The sequence below is a fragment of the Dromiciops gliroides genome, chromosome 1, assembly GCF_019393635.1.
Source record: "Dromiciops gliroides isolate mDroGli1 chromosome 1, mDroGli1.pri, whole genome shotgun sequence".
NCBI classification, from domain to species: Eukaryota; Metazoa; Chordata; class Mammalia; order Microbiotheria; family Microbiotheriidae; genus Dromiciops; species Dromiciops gliroides.
In genome coordinates this window covers 492,646,397-492,652,875 of record NC_057861.1, presented here as the reverse complement: position 1 = coordinate 492,652,875, position 6,479 = coordinate 492,646,397, and positions in this window count along the sequence as shown.

Below are 6,479 nucleotides of genomic sequence, written 5' to 3'. Positions count from 1 at the left end.
ATGTTATCTTTATAACATGCCTTGCACCTGCTCCCTTCTCACTTGCATGGTTGCCTTCCTAACTCAGGCTATATTAACTATATCAACTCACAGCTAGACTGGACAAGAACATAATGATTGATTAGTCTATTTTCACTCTCTCTTCTTCAATATATCCTCCACAGAGCTAGCTACACAAATATTCTTCTAAAGTATCAATTCCCTCATCAGAATCCTTTATCCTCTCTCTATTACCTTTAGTTAAATTAGAAAATCCTTAGGCAGAGGGTTAAGACTTTCACAATCTGGCTGAAATAAAATATTGCAGTTTTACTCCATATTTACTTCACCCCCACCACCCCACCACCCCCACCACCACTGACACCATCACCACCACCACCGCCATTACTTATACCATCACCACCACAACCACAACCAATACCACCAGCACTTTCAGTCCATATTCCAAATTGTCATACTAGCTGTATTCCAGAGTAAAAATGCTATCACTGATATCTGTGGCTTTGTAAAGACTATTCTTTGTGCCCATAATTAATTTTTTTCATTCACACCTTTAAGAATCTTTATACTACATCAAGGCTTAAGTCAGGTGCCATGTCTTTCATGATTTCTCAGTTTATTATGTTATCTCTCCCCAGTTAATTTTGTGTTTAATTATATGCACAATTATGCTAGTAAATGCATAACAATGGGTTCTCCACTCTTTTAAATTTGATCTACACTATTGATGTTTCTCAATCACTTTTCTAAGACTAGGTAATCAACAAAACAATAAATCAAGCCTTGATGTGTAGAATTTACTGATTTCTAAGGTGTAAAAACTCACACTGGAAATTTTACAATTCTCAAAAACCAGTAAGGACTAACTAGAGCATATCCCTATTTAGGTGAAAATGTTATATTCACCTCAAGTACAATTTAAGCTTTTTGAATACTGGAGTTATTTTTATTTTATTTTTGCATACTCAGAACACCACAATTCTTTACACCTATTAGGTACTTAATAGTAAATATTTGCCAATGCTTTCTTTTCTGCTAAGAGACTATCACTAGTAGTTTCCCATTCAGCACTCTCATATGAATTTGATTCCACCCTTCTCATGCTTTCATATCAAATTTGGGGTTTTAGTTATTTGTGTTCATGTCATCATAGATACTAGATTTTCAAGTTCTACTCAGAGGCAGGGCCATTGTTTTATTTGCTATTTATTTTTTTTAGCAACTAGAAGAGCAATGTATATAGTGAATAGAGAGTAGTCATTGGTGTCAAGATGATGATGGTTCAAGGTACTGCCTTTCACACACACACTTGCTATGTGACCCTAGGCAAGTCACTTAAATGCTGTATACTCTAAGCAATTCTCTAAGATGATAAACCTTCCAGAAAAGAACCACTTGAATTGGTAGTTTCTTCACTGAAAATTTTTCACATCAATAAAATCATCATTCTTTGTATACAGTTTCTGCTTCATATTTGTTTGTTTTCTACTTCCGCATCAAGTAATCTCTCTACCAAAGTTGCATAATACCATAAATCCTAGCAAAAATTAAAACATAAATGAATTTATAAATTTTGTTTTGTATATTTCAATTTTCATTCAAACTCAACCTCAATTAGTTTAGGAATGTTTATGTTTTCTGTTCACCTCAGAGACAGAAATTTAATTGAAATATGAGTAGAAAGGAAATGCATTGGGTAATATACTTAGGGGTATGCTATATAAATATGAAAGAGCAAAAGAGCAAGAACTAGAATGGAAGGGAGAGAAAGAGAAAAATAAGAAATCATTTTAAGTTAAACATAGATAATTTTTCATTTTATCCTGCTAGAGGGACTAAAATAGATTTATATTTGTTAAGGGTTAAAATTCTAGCTAAACTGTCTAAAATATCTAATGAGTGGTCGCCAATAAATTATAAGCTTTAGCAAGAGTTAAACTTTTAAGCATTTATTAAGGAGAATAAGAATTGGTAAAGAGAGAGAGAAAGGCCTAGATTCCTATCTATTAAAGGGAGAGCACATTTCTAGCTCCCTTCTCCGCCAGCGTCCTCAGGAAAGAGCCTTCCGTCTGAGCGCCAGTCTCTTCCTTCCTCCTCCCACTAGCCCGCGTCACTTCCTGACTCCTGGTCTTGCCCTCAAAGACCTTCGCTTCATGGGCAGAATTCTTCTACAGTAAGTCTCCAGCAGGTGGCGTCATTCCAATCGTTACAGTCCCCCCTGTTGTTCCTCAAGAAACAAAATGTTTCCTTGACGGAACAGTAAAAACAATATAATAACTATTGCTAACTAATAATATGTGAACAACAATATAGAAAAGGAAGAGAGGAAAGTTTTGTCCAGAGGGGCGATTTTTTTTTTTTGTCCTCATGAACCGACGCTTTGACATTAGTCTTGCAAAGGGAGGGCCTCTGCAGAGAATACATGTTACAGATGGTGTATATTATAACAGAAAGAGAAAAAAACAACAAAAACAACAAATCAAAACTGTTCATTTAAAGTCTCTGAAAGTCTTTTCTCAGATGTCCTCTAGGTGTAGTCGTGGAATGGAAGTCTTTTCAGGGGTTGATGTGTGGATGCTGGTAATCAGCCAGGAAAATTTCCTACAAAATTGAGCTTAACACTACTTTAAAATAGCTTTGTCAATAATCAAATCAAACAATGAAAGTTCTCAAAAACATTTCTAAGGGAATTCAGAATCTTAGTTGTTACACATGAAACATATAATAAAACAAAAATTGAACCATTCTTTAAAATTATAATATTACTATAGTCCCCCCCCCCTTATGGAGGGTAATTGAGAAGACAATTGCTGCGATATTAATTTTTAAAAATAATTTTTATCTTTGTTTCATCACTTTTTGCATCATCTGCCTAATTATCCTCATGCCATTATGAGAAATTAGAAAATCTAATATAATTGGTAACAGGTGTCAAGGCCAAATTCAACACTGTTATTTATCATGACACCTGAGATAATTATGGGGGTTACCATAAAAGAACAGAGAAATGATGGGATATGAGCATTCCCACACTTGAGCAATATGTACTGTCCATGCAGTATGCCAGGCTTAAAATAGGTGGATGGAATATATGTCCATGCCACCGAACATATTGGAGGAAACTGAGTCAGACTTAATCAGATGCATGGGATTGAGATGTCCATGGCATCAGGCATATAGGAGGGAGCATAGAAGCCAGGTGTAGAAGTGAGATGGGTGGGATGAATACTTCCAGCCATCTGTACAATATTGTGGGGAAAAAGAAAATAAAATATTAAACCAAGAGAATCCAACCTCAACATTAGTCAAAAGCTGTTCCCTCGGCCATACCTTGACTTCATGCATGTCTCCCCTCATGTGACAGTTCAGTGTCTGCTTTTGCATGTATTCCTCTTGTGATTGGATGGCATCTTGGCCAACTGGCATCTGATAACTCAGAATAAAGGCAATTAATGTCTTAAATGATAAGTTCCCATAATCCAAGTCTCATATGGATTTAAAAATTGAGGATAATAAATGATTGCAAAAAATGTGAATACATCTTGACTTGACACATCTTGACTTGACTTGACACAATATATATTTATGCAACAATTTCAAATAATACCCCTTTTTTTTTTACTTAGTATACAATCACTTTTGTGAAAAATCTGAACATATTTAAATATAAGTTAAAGCACAACAGAATCTCAGAGAAAACTTTTTTTTTGAAAAGAGAAAACTTTTACAAATTTTCCCCTCTTTTTTTTTTTTTTGGAATATGCTTATCAAAAATAATACTTCTAGAATCAATTTACACTTGCCATGGCAACCAATTTGCCAGGGAAATGCTTTAAAGAGTTTGATCAAATAATCAGTTGAGAAAAAATAACAAAAACAAACAACTCAGAATATGGGAGCACAATACTCCTAGAATTAACATTGTATAATAAAATCAAAACCATCTTGCAATGTTTCAAAATTAGATGGACAAATGAATAGAAGAAAATACACATGGAACAATAAAATACAGTGAAATTCAAACTAAGGAAATCTAAATGAATATGAACTTAATATCAATAAGAGTATTATAAAATATAAACTTGATCACATGACTATAAAAAGCTTTTACAAATATTCTCCTTGTTTTAGAAACTAAGTATAAGACAATCTCAAAAGCATGAAAATCTCTATGAAAATAAACCCATACCATTAATTTCAAAATGTATATATAATAGCACAGAAATCCTATGTAACCTCTGAACTGATACTATTACTCTGAGTGAATTCAGAACACTTTTGATTCCGATATCTAAAATCCCCAATACTCATATCAATACCTTGCTGCTTACTTCTACATTTCTGTACAATATATACCCTTCCATGGCAAAAGAAGCAGAGTCTTGAACTATGTTGATGATTGTCATTCTTATTCAGCTTAAGTTTTTCTTCTTTAACCCCTCTATATTGTCTGTCAGTCTTTTCACCATACAAATGCTTTATAAGATTACTAATGAAAGACAAAAGCAGGTTAGCAAAATTATGAACAAAACAAGCATATCTGGAATTTAAAGGGTTTTCTAAGGTTGCCTCAGAAGCACAGCCAGGCTGGGAAAGGGCTGAGCCTGAAGCTGCAAATGTAGTTAGAGAAAGTTGAGCATGCGCATCAGATCTCTGGACTTCCCAGGCAGGGGAAGCTATGGGCTTGGCCATAGGAGTAGAGGGTGGGGTCTGGAGAGGAGGGGAGGGACCAGAGCAATTTGAATCAGACTGGATTTTGAACTCAGGCCTGGATTCCTCTTCCCCCACTTTGCCTCCTGGTGCTAGGGGATTAAAAGTTTCTAGAGAGTGGGTCATTGCCTCCAGGCATGCAAAATTAAAGCAACAATTACTGTTAGAACTGGGAAAAGCTGCGGGAATCTCTTCAGGTTTCTCTGAAAAAGCATGGTTGGGAGAGGGAGAGATATTTCCTTGTGTGAGTAAGTTGCTGGCTCTTTTAACAAAAATAAAAAGAAAAATAGAAAATCCACAAAAACAAAGCATTAACATGATCTTATCTCCCATTTGTCCGGTTAAACAGACTAAAATCAAAAATAGGATAATTAGGGAGTTTAAAAGGTCCATTCGAAAAAATTTAAAGGAAAACACAGCCAGTACACCAGTACTTAGCAGTTAAAGGGAGAGGGAGGGGAAATTTCTTACCCAACCAGAAGATCAGAAGAAGACTGAGGTTTAGCTTTCCTCTTCGTGGTCAGCCATCTGTTAAGGGTTAAAATTCTAGCTAAACTGTCTAAAATATCTAATGAGTGGTCGCCAATAAATTATAAGCTTTAGCAAGAGTTAAACTTTTAAGCATTTATTAAGGAGAATAAGAATTTGGTAAAGAGAGAGAGAAAGGCCTAGATTCCTATCTATTAAAGGGAGAGCACATTTCTAGCTCCCTTCTCCGCCAGCGTCCTCAGGAAAGAGCCTTCCGTCTGAGCACCAGTCTCTTCCTTCCTCCTCCCACTAGCCCGCGTCACTTCCTGACTCCTGGTCTTGCCCTCAAAGACCTTCGCTTCATGGGCAGAATTCTTCTACAGTAAGTCTCCAGCAGGTGGCATCATTCCAATCGTTACATATTACTATTACCATCATTATAGTTTTACTCATGAAACAGCTATAATACAAGGCAACTATACCATCAATAGTGACATCTGGTGGCTTCTTGATTAGATTTGAGAAAAAAAATTCATGTTGGAATGGAGGCTCATCTCATTGTCTAATGTCCCTTGCAACTTCACTTTATTCTCAGTTTTCTTCTAATACTTAAGAACTTCTAATTTTTTCTTTTGGCATTTACAAAAGAGTGTATTTTATTTAACTTTGATTTTAAAGTTGAAATGGGGTTGTTATTAAATTTTCTGAATCAAAATTATGATTCTGATATAAATGCAATAGCATTGCAAGGGAATAGTGGTAGTCTAAGGAATCAGGGGAATTATTTTAGGAACAATTTTTCCTGAAACAAAAAATTGTCTGAACAATTAATTTAAAATAAAATAAAATTCCAAGGGACAGTCCTAATAATGAAATATCACATTTTGAGAGTAGTATCAAATGTCATATAATATATTTTAAGTATTCTAAAATGAGTTATGTCTTTTATTACTAGGGATTAGAGTGTTGGAATTTGGTAAACTTCTTGAGAATAGACAGGAACCTTTTTTTGTTTTGTTTTGTTGTGTTTAGTTTATTTCCCCAATGACTAGTAAAATGCTTTTCATATAATCAGTGCTAACAAATCATGAATACACTGAATTGGACAAATCTGATAATAATTCTTCTTCTTAGGACCATTGTTATAAAAGGAAATACTAATGACAGAACTTCTAAATATTTAGCCTACTTCAAAAGTAAGGAATATGATTTTGGAAAGATTAAAAGAAACTGAAAAAAATAAGGCCACTCCCTTATTAAAATTGAGAATTTAAAATGAAAAAATGCCAAAGTATAAACTT